This window comes from Pleurodeles waltl, chromosome 4_1 (assembly GCF_031143425.1).
Source record: "Pleurodeles waltl isolate 20211129_DDA chromosome 4_1, aPleWal1.hap1.20221129, whole genome shotgun sequence".
In the NCBI taxonomy this organism is placed as follows: Eukaryota; Metazoa; Chordata; class Amphibia; order Caudata; family Salamandridae; genus Pleurodeles; species Pleurodeles waltl.
In genome coordinates, this window is record NC_090442.1 from 38,754,240 (window position 1) to 38,775,377 (window position 21,138).

The following is a 21,138-nucleotide window of genomic DNA, read 5'->3' on the forward strand; positions in this document are numbered from 1 at the left end:
TGAGAGGGGGTTGCGGACCCCAGTGGAGAACCTGGAGGGTCAGGGGTCAGCTCTGAGTGCAGAGCCCCCCAGGAATGACCTTGGTGAGACCATTTCTGGGCTGGGGGGAATCCAGACTCTGTCAGATGGGCAGAGGTCAGGAGACCTGCGCCAGCCAGACTCTTGTATGGCCCTTGGGGAAAGTGTTTCCCTTGTGGGGGGTAGGTGTGCCCCCCAGGAAGTCCTGGTGCGCCAGGCAATGATTCAACCGCAGGATGGTGACTCTGGGTTGGATGATCAGGTTCAGGGGGTAAACTCTGACCTGATGGGGAGTACGTGTGCTCCCAAGGAAGTCCTGGTGCGCCAGGCAGTGGTTCAACCGCAGGGTAGTGACTCTGGGTTGGATTGCCAGATTCAGGGGGTAAGCTCTGATCTGGTAGGGGGTAGGTGTGCTCCCCTGGAAGTCCTGGTGTGCCAGGCAATGGTTCAACCGCAGGGTGGTGACTCTGGGTTGAATGATCAGGTTCAGGGGGTAAACTCTGACCTGATGGGGGGTAAGTGTGCTCCCAAGGAAGTCCTGGTGTGCCAGGCAGTGGTTCAACCGCAGGGTGGTGACCCTGGGTTGGATGACCAGGTTCAGAGGGTAAACTCTGACCTGGTAGGGGGTAGGTATGCCCCCCAAGAAGTCCTGGTTTGCCAGGCAGTGATCCAGTCTGTGGGTACAGGCCCTGGATTGGGAGGCCAGGTTAAGGGTGTCCCCCCTGACCTGGAGGAAGGGGCTACTGCTAACAGTGCCCCTACCATGTTGTCTTCTGGGGGGGCCGCTCCTAGTTGGGTGGTTCAGGACCCCAGAAGAGAGGGCAGGGGGAGGGAAGCCTCACCCCTGGCCCTGGTCCAACCTGAAGGTACAGACCCCAGGTTGGAGGATCAGTTGCAGGTTAACATCCCTGCACTGATGGAAGAATTGTGCAGGACTGCTTCTACAAGCACCCTGACAGTTTTTGACTCTGGGGGTGCCGCTTCTGCAGGGAGGGTACAGAGCCCCAGAGGGGAGGACCAGGGTCAGGTTGTCATCCCTGACCTGGTGGAAGAGAGAGTGGTCAAAGGGTGCCAGGCACCTGGGGCTACCACCCCCCACTCTCCACAGTCACAGTGGTTAGAGAGGCCTGAGGTCGGGCTCTCATCCCTGACAGTTGTCTGGGGCCACTGTGGCTTGCTGTCCTGGTGGACAGAGTTGCCCCTGGGGGGGGGAGGACGAGAGTCACACCCCGGGGGTGGAGTGGGCAACACCACTGTGTTGGCCCTGGTGGTACTATCTGCCCATTGCAATTCATCTGTGAGCAAAGTAAAGTTAGGTGCTGCACAGATGGTGTCTGTAGATGTGGAGAAGGGTTCCCCATGGGTTAGCTTAGTGGGCCCTGAGAGTATGGACAGAGGGATCCAACTGGAGTCAGGAAGGCGTAGAACTGGAACATGCCCCTGCTGTTGTGGGCCTGGGTCCTTGTTCTATCGCCCCAATCAGGGAAGTACATCAAGGTATTGATTGTTCTCCCCTGGCTTTAGGCTGGTAGGGGGTCGTGTTGGACTTTTGCTTATGCAGGGTCATCCCCAGTCTTTTTCGCCTCCTGCCTCCTATGTTTTTCTGACATGTTGCTGTTGGCTTTTCAACTCTGAGCACTTTACCACTGCTAACCAGTGCTAAAGTGCATATGCTCTCCTGTTTAAATTGTATGTAAGTGGTTCATCCATGATTGGCATATTTGAATTACTAGTAAGTCCCTAGTAATGTGCACTAGAGGTGCCAGGGCCTGTAAATCAAATGCTACTAGTGGGCCTGCAGCACTGGTTGTGCCACCCACATAAGTAGCTCTGTAATCATGTCTCAGACCTGCCATTGCAGTGTCTGTATGTGTATTTTTACACTGTAAATTCGACTTGGCAAGTGTACCCACTTGCCAGGCCTAAACCTTCCCTTTACTTACATGTAAGGCACCCCTAAGGTAGGCCCTAGGTAGCCCCAAGGGCAGGGTGCAGTGTATGGATAAGGTAGGACATATAGTACGGTGGTTTATATGTCCTGACAGTGAAATACTGCCAATTTCGTTTTCACTGTTGCAAGGTCTGTCTCTCTCTCATAGGATAATATGGGGGCTACCTTTAAATATGATTAAAGTGTAGATTCCCCTAGAGAGTAGATGGACATGTGGAGTTTGGGATCCCTGAACTCACAATTTAAAAATACATCTTTTAGTAAAGTTGATTTTAAGATTGTGAGTTTGGAAATGCCACTTTTAGAAAGTGAGCATTTTCTTGCTTAAACCATTCTGTGACTCTGCCTGGTTTGTGGATTCCCTGTCTGGGTCAGTTTGACAGTTGGGTTGTTTTTCACCTCACACCAGACAGTGACACAAAGGGAGCTGGGGTGTGATCTGCATTTCCTGATTAGCCATCTCTGCTAGGAGGGAGGGGTGGAGTGGTCACTCTCATCTGAAAGGACTGTGCCTGCCTCTGACAATGCTGTCTCCAGCCCCCTGGTGTGTGTCTGAGGCCTTGCCTGGGCAAGGCAGGATTTCACAAGAAGGTGTGAGTCCCCTTTGAAGAAAGGTGACTTCAAAGACTAAAATGGGTATAAGAAGGGCACCCAAACTTACAAACTTTAGAAACACTTCTGGAATCAAGAGGAACCTCTGCCTGGAGAAGAGCTGATCGCTGAGGAACAAGTGCTGCCCTGCCTGTGACTGTGCTTTGTGGAGCTTTCCTGCAGTGCTGCTTCTGCCTGAGTAAGAGGGCAAAGACTGGACTTTGTGTGCCTTCCATCTTGAAGAAGAAATCTCCAAGGGCTTGATGTAGAGCTTGCCTCCTGTTGTTGAAGTCTCAGGGATAGCAAATACTTCTTCCTGCCAGCACCTGGAGTCTCTGGAGAGACCCCTACTCTGCTCTGTGGTGCCCTTCCAGTTCCTGGGACCCTGAAAGGAGAGGCTGGCAGCCTAAGGACAAAAATACACGCACCGAGCACCGTGCGGAGAAAAGATCGACGCGAATCCGATCGCGGCTGAGAAAACGACGCAACGCCGGCTCCGCAGCTGAGAAACGACGCCGCAGGAAACGCGACCGGAGAATCGACGCCCGGAGCAGGAGAAACGACGCGCAGCATCGCTGACGAAGGCTGAGAGATCGCAACCAGCGCCGCGGGACTTTCGGACCGTCGCGTGGCTGGCTTTTTCGACGCGCCTCGCCGTGCCGAGCTGTTTTCGACGCATATACCCGTGCAGGGTTATTTTCGACGCACACCGCCCGTGCGGGGTTATTTTTGCCGCAAACCAGGTACATTTTCACGCTAGCAGCGCTAGTGTGTTGTTACAACTACCTAAAGACTCTTTTTATTTTAAACCTTTAAAAAAATCATAACTTGACTGGTGTATGTTGGATTTTTGTCGTTTTGGTCTTGTTTTGTCTAGATAAATATTTCCTATTTTTCTAAACTGGTGTTGTGTCATTTTGTAGTGTTTTCATTAAGTTACTGTGTGTGTTGGTACAAATACTCTACGCCCAGCACTCTGAGGTTAAGCCTACTGCTCTGCCAAGCTACCAAGGGGGTAAGCAGGGGTTAGCTGAGGGTGATTCTCTTTTATCCTAACTAGAGTGAGGGTCCTTGCTTGAACAGGGGGTAACCTGACTGTCAACCAAAGACCCCATTTCTAACATATACGTATTGCATATCCGTGGCATTTATGAAGAGGTACTTTGGTATGGCAGAAAGACTGAAAAGTAGCAATGCTGATGGCATAACGTGACTGATTGTGCAGTTTGCATTGGGCTTTCTGAATGAGTGAGAGTGAAAGGAGTATTGTAAGAGTGTATTTCCAGTTTGTATGTAAAGATAAGTTGGGTGCTGTGAGAAAAAGACTCAACCATGAAGGGACTCATACCCTCAATCTTCTGATCCAAAGTCAGACACCTTATCCATTAGGCCACATGGTCACTGACAGCAATATGTTTGGGTGTTTAGGGTTAGGTGGTATGATTGGATGTGGAACATAAAATTACAGGTGCGCAGGACAGGATCCCATACCGTTCTTCATCTTCTTTCCATCAAAGGAGTTTTTTCAAACAATATCTAGATAATTTCCAAAGTTTCATATCTTATGATGTGCTTTTTTGCCGTTAATCCTCCTTTCTTCTTTTATTGAATACTCTGTTTTATGCTGCAATGGTATTTTTGGATTATTTGAAAAGAGAATGAAACAGCTTTGACAGTAGTTCAGACTTCCCATTTCTTGACTTGCTAATTTGCTCCCTGAATTAGCTTATACAAGTGACATGAACAGGGCCTTGACCTAAGCACGTACCTGAAAGCCTGTCACCACCTCTAGAAATAAAATTCACAGCAGCTCAAGACATTCATTTTGAAAGAGAATATTTCAAGTGAGTCCAAGTTTAATTTCAATAAAGAAAGCTGTATAAAATGACACGCTGCACATTTGGGTAACCAGCATGACACTTTTCAGTGAAGAAGTGGAATGGTTCTGTTGCAATATACTATCACCCTGGCAAGCTGCTATGAGGACGAGTAAACAATATGATTAGGTTTCAGCAAAAATGTATTAGTTCAGGGTGTGCACCTCAGATAGACTTAAACTTACACACCCTGGTCTGTGAGAGTAGTGTCCCATCCATTGCGGCATTGAGGGTAATCTGCAACACAGAGTTCCAAAATCATCCTTTCATCTCAGTTCATGGCCACATACAGTATTTCTGCAGTCATTCGTTTCACTTTTCTGTCTTTAATTAAACTGACCATTTTAAACCTGCGGCACCCACCACTTCAATCTTACCGTTTTTGTGCTATCATAGGGCCTTGGAACTTTTGGCAAGTGGACAGAAGCAGTCAGAGAACCACATCACAATACATGCTCCTTTGCCTGATACCTTTCACAACAAACTGCTCTTGGAAAAAGACGTTAACCGGTCCTTGCTCTCAGACAGACACAGAAAGCCTATCACCACCTCTCCGAACATATTTCAATCAAACCAATATATATCATTCAACAATTATGCCTCTGTATCAATATAACTACAACTCGAGACAGAAAGGAATTTAAAAAACAATCTGCCCATTTGAATAACCAGCAGAGTTTTAAGGACGTACAAATTAGAATGTGACAATTTCAGAGTTCCTCATTCATAAGAAGTCTGTGAGATAGTATCTCAGAAAGATCTCAAGTTTATAGCAAAAATGGTTGTAAGGGTGATCTTTACCACACAATTGCAACTAGGTGCCTCAATCTGCAAGAGACCAGTCCTTGACAGATTACACAACTGGGGCAACAGCAAAGGCAGCAATTGTGTCAATCCTTTATGATTCTTTTCTAGTACTATACTTTTTCTGAGGGACAATTTGCATTATTCCTGGAGAAAATCATAGAGCTTCTACCCATGCATAGTTTCTGCTTTCTGCACGCACACACTCCCGGCACTGAATCTACCCACATTTCTGTTCGGAATGATTGTGCCATGTCATATTGTTGTATACGTATTGCATATCCGTAGCATTTATGAAGAGGTACTTTGGTAAGGCAGAAAGACAGAAAAGTAGCAATGCTGAAGGCATAAAGTGACTGATTGTGCAGTTTGCATTGGGCTTTCTTAATGAGTGAGAGTGAAAGGAGTATTGTAAGAGTGTATTTCCAGTTTGTATTTAAAGATAAGTTTGGTGCTGTGAGAAAAAGACTCATCCATGAAGGGACTCGAACCCTCAATCTTCTGATCCGAAGTCAGATGCCTTATCCATAAGGCCACATGGTCACTGAGTGCAATACGTTTGGGTGTTTAGGGTTAGGTGGTATGAATGGATGTGAAACATATCAATTACAGGTGCGCAGGACAGGATCCCATACCGTTCTTCATCTTCTTTCCATCAAAGGAGTTTTTTCAAACAATATCTAGATAATTTCCAAAGTTTCATATCTTATGCTGTGCTTTGTTGCCGTTAATCCTCCTTTCTTCTTTTATTGAATACTCTGTTTTATGCTGCAATGGTATTTTTGGATTATTTGAAAAGAGAATGAAACTGCTTTGACAGTAGTTCAGACTTCCCATTTCTTGACTTGCTAATTTGCTCCCTGAATTAGCTTATTCAAGTGACATGAACAGGGCCTTGACCTAAGCACGTACCTGAAAGCCTGTCACCACCTCTAGAAATAAAATTCACAGCAGCTCAAAACATTCATTTTGAAAGAGAATATTTCAAGTGAGTCCAAGTTTAATTTCAATAAAGAAAGTTGTATAAAATGACACGCTGCACATTTGGGTAACCAGCATGACTCTTTTCAGTGAAGAAGTGGAATGGTTCTGTTGCAATATACTATCACCCTGGTAAGCTGCTACGAGGAAGAGTAAACAATATGATTAGGTTTCAGCAAAAATGTATTAGTTCAGGGTGTGCACCTCAGATAGACTTAAACTTACACACCCTGGTCTGTCAGAGTAGTGCCCTATCCATTGCGGCATTGAGGGTAATCTGCAAGACAGGGTTCCAAAATCATCCTTTCATCTCAGTTCATGGCCACATACAGTATTTCTGCAGTCATTCGTTTCACTTTTCTGTCTTTAATTAAACTGACCATTTTAAACCTCCTGCACCCACCACTTCAATCTTACCGTTTTTGTGCTATCATAGGGCCTTGGAACTTTTGGCAAGTGGACAGAAGCAGTCAGAGAACCACATCACAATGCATACTCCTTTGCCTGATACCTTTCACAACAAACTGCTCTTGGAAAAAGACGTTAACCGGTCCTTGCTCTCAGACAGACACAGAAAGCCTATCACCACCTCTACGAACATATTTCAATCAAACCAATATATATCATTCAACAATTATGCTTCTGTATCAATATAACTACAACTCGAGACAGAAAGGAATTTAAAAAACAATCTGCCCATTTGAATAACCAGCAGAGTTTTAAGGACGTACAAATTGGAATGTGACAATTTCAGAGTTCCTCATTCATAAGAAGTCTGTGAGATAGTATCTCAGAAAGATCTCAAGTTTATAGCAAAAATGGTTGTAAGGGTGATTTTTACCACACAATTGCAACTAGGTGCCTCAATCTGCAAGAGACCAGTCCTTGGCAGATTACACAACTGGGGCAACAGCAAAGGCAGCAATTGTGTCAATCCTTTATGATTCTTCTCTAGTACTATACTTTTTCTGAGGGACAATTTGCATTATTCCTGGAGAAAATCATAGAGCTTCTACCCATGCATAGTTTCTGCTTTCTGCACGCACACACTCCCTGCACTGAATCTACCCACAGTTCTGTTCAGAATGATTGTGCCATGTCATATTGTTGTATACGTATTGCATATCCGTGGCATTTATGAAGAGGTACTTTGGTATGGCAGAAAGACTGAAAAGTAGCAATGCTGATGGCATAACGTGACTGATTGTGCAGTTTGCATTGGGCTTTCTGAATGAGTGAGAGTGAAAGGAGTATTGTAAGAGTGTATTTCCAGTTTGTATGTAAAGATAAGTTGGGTGCTGTGAGAAAAAGACTCAACCATGAAGGGACTCATACCCTCAATCTTCTGATCCAAAGTCAGACACCTTATCCATTAGGCCACATGGTCACTGACAGCAATATGTTTGGGTGTTTAGGGTTAGGTGGTATGATTGGATGTGGAACATAAAATTACAGGTGCGCAGGACAGGATCCCATACCGTTCTTCATCTTCTTTCCATCAAAGGAGTTTTTTCAAACAATATCTAGATAATTTCCAAAGTTTCATATCTTATGATGTGCTTTTTTGCCGTTAATCCTCCTTTCTTCTTTTATTGAATACTCTGTTTTATGCTGCAATGGTATTTTTGGATTATTTGAAAAGAGAATGAAACAGCTTTGACAGTAGTTCAGACTTCCCATTTCTTGACTTGCTAATTTGCTCCCTGAATTAGCTTATACAAGTGACATGAACAGGGCCTTGACCTAAGCACGTACCTGAAAGCCTGTCACCACCTCTAGAAATAAAATTCACAGCAGCTCAAGACATTCATTTTGAAAGAGAATATTTCAAGTGAGTCCAAGTTTAATTTCAATAAAGAAAGCTGTATAAAATGACACGCTGCACATTTGGGTAACCAGCATGACACTTTTCAGTGAAGAAGTGGAATGGTTCTGTTGCAATATACTATCACCCTGGCAAGCTGCTATGAGGACGAGTAAACAATATGATTAGGTTTCAGCAAAAATGTATTAGTTCAGGGTGTGCACCTCAGATAGACTTAAACTTACACACCCTGGTCTGTGAGAGTAGTGTCCCATCCATTGCGGCATTGAGGGTAATCTGCAACACAGAGTTCCAAAATCATCCTTTCATCTCAGTTCATGGCCACATACAGTATTTCTGCAGTCATTCGTTTCACTTTTCTGTCTTTAATTAAACTGACCATTTTAAACCTGCGGCACCCACCACTTCAATCTTACCGTTTTTGTGCTATCATAGGGCCTTGGAACTTTTGGCAAGTGGACAGAAGCAGTCAGAGAACCACATCACAATACATGCTCCTTTGCCTGATACCTTTCACAACAAACTGCTCTTGGAAAAAGACGTTAACCGGTCCTTGCTCTCAGACAGACACAGAAAGCCTATCACCACCTCTCCGAACATATTTCAATCAAACCAATATATATCATTCAACAATTATGCCTCTGTATCAATATAACTACAACTCGAGACAGAAAGGAATTTAAAAAACAATCTGCCCATTTGAATAACCAGCAGAGTTTTAAGGACGTACAAATTAGAATGTGACAATTTCAGAGTTCCTCATTCATAAGAAGTCTGTGAGATAGTATCTCAGAAAGATCTCAAGTTTATAGCAAAAATGGTTGTAAGGGTGATCTTTACCACACAATTGCAACTAGGTGCCTCAATCTGCAAGAGACCAGTCCTTGACAGATTACACAACTGGGGCAACAGCAAAGGCAGCAATTGTGTCAATCCTTTATGATTCTTTTCTAGTACTATACTTTTTCTGAGGGACAATTTGCATTATTCCTGGAGAAAATCATAGAGCTTCTACCCATGCATAGTTTCTGCTTTCTGCACGCACACACTCCCGGCACTGAATCTACCCACATTTCTGTTCGGAATGATTGTGCCATGTCATATTGTTGTATACGTATTGCATATCCGTAGCATTTATGAAGAGGTACTTTGGTAAGGCAGAAAGACAGAAAAGTAGCAATGCTGAAGGCATAAAGTGACTGATTGTGCAGTTTGCATTGGGCTTTCTTAATGAGTGAGAGTGAAAGGAGTATTGTAAGAGTGTATTTCCAGTTTGTATTTAAAGATAAGTTTGGTGCTGTGAGAAAAAGACTCATCCATGAAGGGACTCGAACCCTCAATCTTCTGATCCGAAGTCAGATGCCTTATCCATAAGGCCACATGGTCACTGAGTGCAATACGTTTGGGTGTTTAGGGTTAGGTGGTATGAATGGATGTGAAACATATCAATTACAGGTGCGCAGGACAGGATCCCATACCGTTCTTCATCTTCTTTCCATCAAAGGAGTTTTTTCAAACAATATCTAGATAATTTCCAAAGTTTCATATCTTATGCTGTGCTTTGTTGCCGTTAATCCTCCTTTCTTCTTTTATTGAATACTCTGTTTTATGCTGCAATGGTATTTTTGGATTATTTGAAAAGAGAATGAAACTGCTTTGACAGTAGTTCAGACTTCCCATTTCTTGACTTGCTAATTTGCTCCCTGAATTAGCTTATTCAAGTGACATGAACAGGGCCTTGACCTAAGCACGTACCTGAAAGCCTGTCACCACCTCTAGAAATAAAATTCACAGCAGCTCAAAACATTCATTTTGAAAGAGAATATTTCAAGTGAGTCCAAGTTTAATTTCAATAAAGAAAGTTGTATAAAATGACACGCTGCACATTTGGGTAACCAGCATGACTCTTTTCAGTGAAGAAGTGGAATGGTTCTGTTGCAATATACTATCACCCTGGTAAGCTGCTACGAGGAAGAGTAAACAATATGATTAGGTTTCAGCAAAAATGTATTAGTTCAGGGTGTGCACCTCAGATAGACTTAAACTTACACACCCTGGTCTGTCAGAGTAGTGCCCTATCCATTGCGGCATTGAGGGTAATCTGCAAGACAGGGTTCCAAAATCATCCTTTCATCTCAGTTCATGGCCACATACAGTATTTCTGCAGTCATTCGTTTCACTTTTCTGTCTTTAATTAAACTGACCATTTTAAACCTCCGGCACCCACCACTTCAATCTTACCGTTTTTGTGCTATCATAGGGCCTTGGAACTTTTAGCAAGTGGACAGAAGCAGTCAGAGAACCGCATCACAATACATACTCCTTTGCCTGATACCTTTCACAACAAACTGCTCTTGGAAAAACACGTTAACCGGTCCTTGCTCTCAGACAGACACAGAAAGCCTATCACCACCTCTACGAACATATTTCAATCAAACCAATATATATCATTCAACAATTATGCCTCTGTATCAATATAACTACAACTCGAGACAGAAAGGAATTTAAAAAACAATCTGCCCATTTGAATAACCAGCAGAGTTTTAAGGACGTACAAATTGGAATGTGACAATTTTAGAGTTCCTCATTCATAAGAAGTCTGTGAGATAGAATCTCAGAAAGATCTCAGGTTTATAGCAAAAATGGTTGTAAGGGTGATCTTTACCACACAATTGCAACTAGGTGCCTCAATCTGAAAGAGACCAGTCCTTGACAGATTACACAACTGGGGCAACAGCAAAAGCAGCAATTGTGTCAATCCTTTATGATTCTTTTCTAGTACTATACTTTTTCTGAGGGACAATTTGCATTATTCCTGGAGAAAATCATAGAGCTTCTACCCATGCATAGTGTCTGCTTTCTGCACGCACACACTCCCTGCACTGAATCTACCCACAGTTCTGTTCAGAATGATTGTGCCATGTCATATTGTTGTGTACGTATTGCATATCCGTGGCATTTATGAAGAGGTACTTTGGTATGGCAGAAAGACAGAAAAGTAGCAATGCTGAAGGGATAACGTGACTGATTGTGCAGTTTGCATTCGGCTTTCTTAATGAGTGAGAGTGAAAGGAGTATTGTAAGAGTGTATTTCCAGTTTGTATGTAAAGATAAGTTGGGTGCTGTGAGAAAAAGACTCAACCATGAAAGGACTTGAACCCTCAATCTTCTGATCCGAAGTCAGATGCCTTATCCATTAGTCCACATGGTCACTGACTGCAATACTTTTGGGTGTTTAGGGTTAGGTGGTATGAATGGATGTGGAACATATCAATTACAGGTGCGCAGGACAGGATCCCATACCGTTCTTCATCTTCATTCCATCAAAGGAGTTTTTTCAAACAATATCTAGATAATTTCCAAAGTTTCATATCTTATGCTGTGCTTTTTTGCCGTTAATCCTCCTTTCTTCTTTTATTGAATACTCTGTTTTATGCTGCAATGGTATTTTTGGATTATTTGAAAAGAGAATGAAACTGCTTTGACAGTAGTTCAGACTTCCCATTTCTTGACTTGCTAATTTGCTCCCTGAATTAGCTTATTCAAGTGACATGAACAGGGCCTTGACCTAAGCACGTACCTGAAAGCCTGTCACCACCTCTAGAAATAAAATTCACAGCAGCTCAAAACATTCATTTTGAAAGAGAATATTTCAAGTGAGTCCAAGTTTAATTTCAATAAAGAAAGTTGTATAAAATGACACGCTGCACATTTGGGTAACCAGCATGACTCTTTTCAGTGAAGAAGTGGAATGGTTCTGTTGCAATATACTATCACCCTGGTAAGCTGCTACGAGGAAGAGTAAACAATATGATTAGGTTTCAGCAAAAATGTATTAGTTCAGGGTGTGCACCTCAGATAGACTTAAACTTACACACCCTGGTCTGTGAGAGTAGTGCCCTATCCATTGCGGCATTGAGGGTAATCTGCAAGACAGGGTTCCAAAATCATCCTTTCATCTCAGTTCATGGCCACATACAGTATTTCTGCAGTCATTCGTTTCACTTTTCTGTCTTTAATTAAACTGACCATTTTAAACCTCCGGCACCCACCACTTCAATCTTACCGTTTTTGTGCTATCATAGGGCCTTGGAACTTTTGGCAAGTGGACAGAAGCAGTCAGAGAACCACATCACAATACATACTCCTTTGCCTGATACCTTTCACAACAAACTGCTCTTGGAAAAAGACGTTAACCGGTCCTTGCTCTCAGACAGACACAGAAAGCCTATCACCACCTCTACGAACATATTTCAATCAAACCAATATATATCATTCAACAATTATGCCTCTGTATCAATATAACTACAACTCGAGACAGAAAGGAATTTAAAAAACAATCTGCCCATTTGAATAACCAGCTGAGTTTTAAGGACGTACAAATTGGAATGTGACAATTTCAGAGTTCCTCATTCATAAGAAGTCTGTGAGATAGAATCTCAGAAAGATCTCAAGTTTATAGCAAAAATGGTTGTAAGGGTGATCTTTACCACACAATTGCAATTAGGTGCCTCAATCTGAAAGAGACCAGTCCTTGACAGATTACACAACTGGGGCAACAGCAAAAGCAGCAATTGTGTCAATCCTTTATGATTCTTTTCAAGTACTATACTTTTTCTGAGGGACAATTTGCATTATTCCTGGAGAAAATCATAGAGCTTATACCCTTGCATAGTTTCTGCTTTCTGCACGCACACACTCCCTGCACTGAATCTACCCACAGTTCTGTTCAGAATGATTGTGCCATGTCATATTGTTGTGTACGTATTGCATATCCGTGGCATTTATGAAGAGGTACTTTGGTATGGCAGAAAGACAGAAAAGTAGCAATGCTGAAGGCATAACGTGACTGATTGTGCAGTTTGCATTGGGCTTTCTTAATGAGTGAGAGTGAAAGGAGTATTGTAAGAGTGTGTTTCCAGTTTGTATGTAAAGATAAGTTGGGTGCTGTGAGAAAAAGACTCACCCATGAAAGGACTCGAACCCTCAATCTTCTGATCCGAAGTCAGACGCCTTATCCATTAGGCCACATGGTCACTGACTGCAATATGTTTGGGTGTTTAAGGTTAGGTGGTATGAATGGATGTGGAACATATCAATTACAGGTGCGCAGGACAGGATCCCATACCGTTCTTCATCTTCTTTCCATCAAAGGAGTTTTTTCAAACAATATCTAGATAATTTCCAAAGTTTCATATCTTATGCTGTGCTTTTTTGCCGTTAATCCTCCTTTCTTCTTTTATTGAATACTCTGTTTTATGCTGCAATGGTATTTTTGGATTATTTGAAAAGAGAATGAAACTGCTTTGACAGTAGTTCAGACTTCCCATTTCTTGACTTGCTAATTTGCTCCCTGAATTAGCTTATACAAGTGACATGAACAGGGCCTTGACCTAAGCACGTACCTGAAAGGCTGTCACCACCTCTAGAAATAAAATTCACAGCAGCTCAAAACATTCATTTTGAAAGAGAATATTTCAAGTGAGTCCAAGTTTAATTTCAATAAGGAAAGCTGTATAAAATGACACACTGCACATTTGGGTAACCAGCATGACTCTTTTCAGTGAAGAAGTGGAATGGTTCTGTTGCAATATACTATCACCCTGGCAAGCTGCTACGAGGAAGAGTAAACAATATGATTAGGTTTCAGCAAAAATGTATTAGTTCAGGGTGTGCACCTCAGATAGACTTAAACTTACACACCCTGGTCTGTGAGAGTAGTGCCCTATCCATTGCGGCATTGAGGGTAATCTGCAAGACAGAGTTCCAAAATCATCCTTTCATCTCAGTTCATGGCCACATACAGTATTTCTGCAGTCATTCGTTTCACTTTTCTGTCTTTAATTAAACTGACCATTTTAAACCTCCGGCACCCACCACTTCAATCTTACCGTTTTTGTGCTATCATAGGGCCTTGGAACTTTTGGCAAGTGGACAGAAGCAGTCAGAGAACCACATCACAATACATACTCCTTTGCCTGATACCTTTCACAACAAACTGCTCTTGGAAAAAGACGTTAACCGGTCTTTGCTCTCAGACAGACACAGAAAGCCTATCACCACCTCTACGAACATATTTCAATCAAACCAATATATATCATTCAACAATTATGCTTCTGTATCAATATAACTACAACTCGAGACAGAAAGGAATTTAAAAAACAATCTGCCCATTTGAATAACCAGCAGAGTTTTAAGGACGTACAAATTGGAATGTGACAATTTCAGAGTTCCTCGTTCATAAGAAGTCTGTGAGATAGTATCTCAGAAAGATCTCAAGTTTATAGCAAAAATGGTTGTAAGGGTGATTTTTACCACACAATTGCAACTAGGTGCCTCAATCTGCAAGAGACCAGTCATTGACAGATTACACAACTGGGGCAACAGCAAAGGCAGCAATTGTGTCAATCCTTTATGATTCTTCTCTAGTACTATACTTTTTCTGAGGGACAATTTGCATTATTCCTGGAGAAAATCATAGAGCTTCTACCCATGCATAGTTTCTGCTTTCTGCACGCACACACTCCCTGCACTGAATCTACCCACAGTTCTGTTCAGAATGATTGTGCCATGTCATATTGTTGTATACGTATTGCATATCCGTGGCATTTATGAAGAGGTACTTTGGTATGGCAGAAAGACAGAAAAGTAGCAATGCTGAAGGCATAACGTGACTGATTGTGCAGTTTGCATTGGGCTTTCTTAATGAGTGAGAGTGAAAGGAGTATTGTAAGAGTGTATTTCCAGTTTGTATGTAAAGATAAGTTGGGTGCTGTGAGAAAAAAACTCAACCATGAAGGGACTCATACCCTCAATCTTCTGATCCAAAGTCAGACACCTTATCCATTAGGCCACATGGTCACTGACAGCAATATGTTTGGGTGTTTAGGGTTAGGTGGTATGATTGGATGTGGAACAGATCAATTACAGGTGCGCAGGACAGGATCCCATACCGTTCTTCATCTTCTTTCCATCAAAGGAGTTTTTTCAAACAATATCTAGATAATTTCCAAAGTTTCATATCTTATGATGTGCTTTTTTGCCGTTAATCCTCCTTTCTTCTTTTATTGAATACTCTGTTTTATGCTGCAATGGTATTTTTGGATTATTTGAAAAGAGAATGAAACAGCTTTGACAGTAGTTCAGACTTCCCATTTCTTGACTTGCTAATTTGCTCCCTGAATTAGCTTATTCAAGTGACATGAACAGGGCCTTGACCTAAGCACGTACCTGAAAGCCTGTCACCACCTCTAGAAATAAAATTCACAGCAGCTCAAAACATTCATTTTGAAAGAGAATATTTCAAGTGAGTCCAAGTTTAATTTCAATAAAGAAAGTTGTATAAAATGACACGCTGCACATTTGGGTAACCAGCATGACTCTTTTCAGTGAAGAAGTGGAATGGTTCTGTTGCAATATACTATCACCCTGGCAAGCTGCTACGAGGAAGAGTAAACAATATGATTAGGTTTCAGCAAAAATGTATTAGTTCAGGGTGTGCACCTCAGATAGACTTAAACTTACACACCCTGGTCTGTGAGAGTAGTGCCCTATCCATTGCGGCATTGAGGGTAATCTGCAAGACAGAGTTCCAAAATCATCCTTTCATCTCAGTTCATGGCCACATACAGTATTTCTGCAGTCATTCGTTTCACTTTTCTGTCTTTAATTAAACTGACCATTTTAAACCTCCGGCACCCACCACTTCAATCTTACCGTTTTTGTGCTATCATAGGGCCTTGGAACTTTTGGCAAGTGGACAGAAGCAGTCAGAGAACCACATCACAATACATACTCCTTTGCCTGATACCTTTCACAACAAACTGCTCTTGGAAAAAGACGTTAACCGGTCCTTGCTCTCAGACAGACACAGAAAGCCTATCACCACCTCTACGAACATATTTCAATCAAACCAATATATATCATTCAACAATTATGCTTCTGTATCAATATAACTACAACTCGAGACAGAAAGGAATTTAAAAAACAATCTGCCCATTTGAATAACCAGCAGAGTTTTAAGGACGTACAAATTGGAATGTGACAATTTCAGAGTTCCTCATTCATAAGAAGTCTGTGAGATAGTATCTCAGAAAGATCTCAAGTTTATAGCAAAAATGGTTGTAAGAGTGATTTTTACCACACAATTGCAACTAGGTGCCTCAATCTGCAAGAGACCAGTCCTTGACAGATTACACAACTGTGGCAACAGCAAAGGCAGCAATTGTGTCAATCCTTTATGATTCTTCTCTAGTACTATACTTTTTCTGAGGGACAATTTGCATTATTCCTGGAGAAAATCATAGAGCTTCTACCCATGCATAGTTTCTGCTTTCTGCACGCACACACTCCCTGCACTGAATCTACCCACAGTTCTGTTCAGAATGATTGTGCCATGTCATATTGTTGTATACGTATTGCATATCCGTGGCATTTATGAAGAGGTACTTTGGTATGGCAGAAAGACAGAAAAGTAGCAATGCTGAAGGCATAACGTGACTGATTGTGCAGTTTGCATTGGGCTTTCTTAATGAGTGAGAGTGAAAGGAGTATTGTAAGAGTGTATTTCCAGTTTGTATGTAAAGATAAGTTGGGTGCTGTGAGAAAAAGACTCAACCATGAAGGGACTCATACCCTCAATCTTCTGATCCAAAGTCAGACACCTTAGCCATTAGGCCACATGGTCACTGACAGCAATATGTTTGGGTGTTTAGGGTTAGGTGGTATGATTGGATGTGGAACAGATCAATTACAGGTGCGCAGGACAGGATCCCATACCGTTCTTCATCTTCTTTCCATCAAAGGAGTTTTTTCAAACAATATCTAGATAATTTCCAAAGTTTCATATCTTATGCTGTGCTTTTTTGCCGTTAATCCTCCTTTCTTCTTTTATTGAATACTCTGTTTTATGCTGCAATGGTATTTTTGGATTATTTGAAAAGAGAATGAAACAGCTTTGACAGTAGTTCAGACTTCCCATTTCCTGACTTGCTAATTTGCTCCCTGAATTTGTCACGACTCACGTGCTGCTTGCGCCTGGAATTTGCAGATCTGGTGGCGTGAATCTTCAATGTTCGGCTTTGGCCCAAAAAGGGGCGACTCTTTCTGGTAGCCACGGTGCTGTAGGCAATGGAGACACCAAGAACAGACCGTGCCCTTCAGAAAGTAGCGCCAGAGGGAAAAACCCCTTCCAAAGGGGAAAAACCTCCAAACAGGAAAAGTCATGGAGAAAAACAAGAACAACAAACAGGAATCCGAAAGGAGCAAAAATCAGAAAATACAGAATGCTGAGTCCAAAACCAAAAGGCAAGGAAATCAGGAGCGAAGACACCAACTGAGCAGAAAGTGTTGCAGCGCAAGGAAAGAGGAAAAACACAGCCCTTATATACCAACAAACAGGAAGTGACCCACAGGAAGTAAAAGGACACCATCTTAGATAGGGAAACAATATATAGAACAGAATAGTAGAGGAACCATAGAGAATAGGGAACAAGGAATGCTGGGAAAGCACAGGAATCTGGGAAGGAGGAAAAGACATAAAGAAAGGCACACAACAGACTGCAAAAAGAAGAAAGGACAAAGAAACGAAGAAAAACAGGTAAGAGGGTTCAGAGACCCCTAGGACAGTGAAAGGCAGAAGGAAGAACGAGGCCCCAAGCAAATCTGGGGCCTCGAAACGCGCAGGAGAGGCTGGGGGCGCGCCGCGTCTTAATAACGCGGTGCGCGGCCCGAGCCGAACGCCCGGCCGAAGTCGAGCTCTCGGCTCGCGCCGCACCGCGCGGCGCGACAGTAGGTCCCCCTCCCGAAGGCCCAGGTTTAAGAGGGAATAAACAGTGAAAGCGTTGAGTCAGGAGAGGAGCGTGAACGGAAGAGGCATCTTCCCATGAACATTCACTGAGAGGATAACCCTTCCAATGAATCAGATACTGAAGTCGTTTATGAAAAAGACGAGAGTCACAGATTTCCTGCACTTCATATTCAGGAGCATCATTCACAAGGACAGGAGGTGGACAAGGAAACTGACGTGAGTAAGGATCAGGCACATAAGGTTTAAGCTGAGAAACATGAAAAACCGGATGGATCTTCCATGTATGGGGTAAGTGAAGACGGACAGTGACAGGATTGACCAACTGGAGAATACGGAAAGGCCCATAGTAACGAGGTGTGAACTTGTTTTGAGAGAGACGTGAGGGCAAGAATTTGGAGGAGAGCCAGACTTTATCTTGCAGATGATAATTTGGATTGGTTGTACGTCTCTTGTCTGCAGCCTTCTTCATATACCTCTTGGTATGTAACAAATTAGATCGAATTAGTTTATGGAGTTGGAGAAGGCGTTTGGAGAAATAGTTAATAGCAGGTAGAGGAGAGTTGGATTGTGGAGAAGTAGGGAAAGAGGTAGGATGAAAACCATAGGAACAGAAAAAGGGAGTGACCTTGGAGGCACTATGGACTGAGTTATTGTAGGAAAATTCAGCTAAAGAGAGGTAAGTGCTCCAGTTACTTTGGGTAGAATTGCAAAAGCATTGAAGATATTGCTCTAGTCCTTGGTTCAGACGCTCAGTCTGTCCGTTGGTCTGAGGATGGAACCCTGAAGACAGGGCTCTATTCATATTCAGTGTTTTACAAAAATGCTTCCAAAATCGGGAGATGTACTGAGGTCCTCTATCAGAGATTATGGTATGTGGAAGTCCATGGAGACGGAAGACATGATCTATGAATATTTGACCTAGTTCTTGGGAAGTAGGCAGCTTTTTTAGGCCAGTGAAATGAGCCATCTTTGTGAAAGAATCTACTGTGACCATGATAACCCGGTTTCCTGCTGATGGTGGGAGCGAACACATAAAATCAGTAGAGATAGTATGCCATGGGGCCGATGGAACAGGCAAAGGTTGTAGTAATCCTGCCGGTCTGGTGTGAGGTATTTTGACTTGGGCACATATGGGACAGGCCTGAACGTATCTTTCCACATCCAGTTTCCAGGTAGGCCACCAAAAAAATCGTGAAAGTAATTCTTGTGTGGCTTTGATGCCTCTGTGACCAGCTACAGGGGAATCATGGCACATTTGTAATGCTTTCTTTTGCACCTTGTTTGTAGGGAGGAATATCAGGTCTTGGTAATAAAAATATCCTTGTTTCTTGTACAATAATGGTCTTAGTTCTTCTATGTCATGGTCCGATAGGTTGGCGTATTCTTGTTGTACTTCTTCCAGGAAAGACTGAGCCACTCCAATGATCTTACTGGGTTCTAGAAGATACTGGGATGAGGAAGGAGAACACTCTGGATATCGGCGAGACAGAGCATCAGCCAGAATGTTTTGGGATCCTGGAATATATGTAATATAAAAATCGTACTGACTGAAGAAAAAGGCCCAGCGGGCCTGACGACTATTCTGGCATACAAAATTTCTTAAACATTGTAAATTACGGTGGTCTGTCCTTACCTCAAATGGTTCCTTGGAACCCATCAGAAACTGCCTCCACTCAAGGCAGGCTGTTTTCAGAGCCAATAATTCCCTTTCAAGTACGGAATAATGTTGTTCAGCTGTGGAAAGGATATGAGACAAATAGAAAACAGGATGTTCAAGGCCATCATCCTCTTGTCGTTGGAGTAAGACAGCTCCGATGGCTCTCTCAGAAGCATCAGTTACTACTATAAATTGCTTGGTGGTATCTGGATGTCTTAAGATGGGGGCTTGGGTGAAGGCTCTCTTTAAGCTTTGAAAGGCTGCTTCAGCAGCCTCAGTCCAGACAAACCCCTTCTTTAAATTGTCCTTCTTTAAGGTGTGAGTTATGTGGCTAGTCTGACTGGCAAAGTCTAGAATGAATTGTCGATAGAAGTTTGCTAAACCTAGGAAACATTGTGTTTCTTTTATGGTAGAAGGAGAAGGCCACTCTAGGATAGCTTGTACCTTTTCTTGGTCCATAGCTATGCCGGTGGGACTTAAATGATAGCCCAGATATTTGACTTCCGTTATGTCGAACTCACATTTCTCTGGTTTGAAAAATAGTTGATGATCACGAAGTCTTTGAAGAACTTGTTTCACATGGGAAGTATGGAGTTCAGGATTTCTAGAATAAATAAGAATGTCATCTAGGTAGATCACGACTGTCTGATTAAGTAGGTCTGAAAACACTGAGTCCATAAATCTCTGGAAGATTGCCGGGGCGTTAGTAAGACCAAACGGCATAACCCTATATTCAAAATGGCCAAATGGGGTCCTGAATGCTGTCTTCCATTCGTCGCCTTCTCTTATGCGTAAAAGGTGGTAGGCTCCTCGTAAATCCAATTTAGTAAAACGTTGGGCCCCTCTGATTGCTTCCAGTATGTCCCTGATGAGAGGCAAAGGATAACGATCTTTAATGGTGATTTTATTCAGACCTCGAAAATCCAGGCACGGACGAAGATCCTTAGTCTTCTTGGGCACAAAAAAGAGAGGGGCCCCAGCCGGAGACGACGATGGAACAATAAGACCACTCTGTATATTTTCGTCCAGATACTCCTTTAGAACTTCCCTTTCGGGTTCCGTGAGGGAGTACATCCTCCCAAAAGGAACAATTGTGCCGGGTTCTAATGGAATTGCGCAATCATATTCTCGATGTGGAGGTAGCACAGGTTTTGACGGTTTTTGGAAAATATCCTGAAACTCCAAATAGTGGTCTGGGACCCCTTGGACCGTATTAATGGACATACCAGTGGCACCTTCAGTAGCTAAGGATCTTTTCGGAGACCAATACTTGTCGGAAGTAAAACAGTTCTCGTGACAAAATTGCGAAGACAAAGAGACTGTCCGGGTAACCCAATTTATATATGGGTTATGTCTAATGAGCCACGGAATTCCAAGAATGATGGTATGGTTAGGGGACGTAATAAGATCGAAGGAGATGTGTTCTTGATGGTTTCCCACCTGTAGACTTAACATCAGGGTAGTGGTGTCTACAGGACCAGAGGATATCAAAGATCCATCCACAGTGTGTACCTGTTCGGGTACTTCTTTTGCTTGAGTAGGAACTAGGTTAGCAGCAGCCCATGTCTTGTCCATGTATATACCACTAGCACCACAGTCTAGTAATGCCATAGTCTTTTCTTGACG